We start from the raw sequence: 356 nt of genomic DNA, 5'->3' as shown, positions 1-356 counted from the left end.
TAGAGCCTGAAATTTGGCATTTTACGTTGCCCACTCATGGCTTGAAAAGGTGCACTTTTTGCTCCGTATAAACTGGCTGGCCGGCCAGACCTGGAGAGTGGTGAATGGAGTCACATCCAGCTGGTCACTAGTGGGTTTCCCAAGGGCTCAGTATTTGGTCCCATCCTGTTTAATATCTTTATCAATGATCTGGATGAGGGGATTGAGTGCACCCTCAGTCAGTTTACAGATGATACAAAGTTGGCTGGGACTGTTGATTTGCTGGAAGGGGGCAGGAAGGCTCCCCACAGGTTCTGTCGATGGGCTGAAGTCAGTTGTATGAGGTTGAACAAGGCCGAGTGCCAGGTCCTGCCATG

Source organism: Corvus brachyrhynchos, unplaced genomic scaffold, assembly GCF_000691975.1.
Source record: "Corvus brachyrhynchos isolate BGI_N302 unplaced genomic scaffold, ASM69197v1 scaffold136, whole genome shotgun sequence".
In the NCBI taxonomy this organism is placed as follows: Eukaryota; Metazoa; Chordata; class Aves; order Passeriformes; family Corvidae; genus Corvus; species Corvus brachyrhynchos.
The sequence above is the reverse complement of the archived record's forward strand: the minus strand, read 5'-3'. Positions refer to the sequence as shown.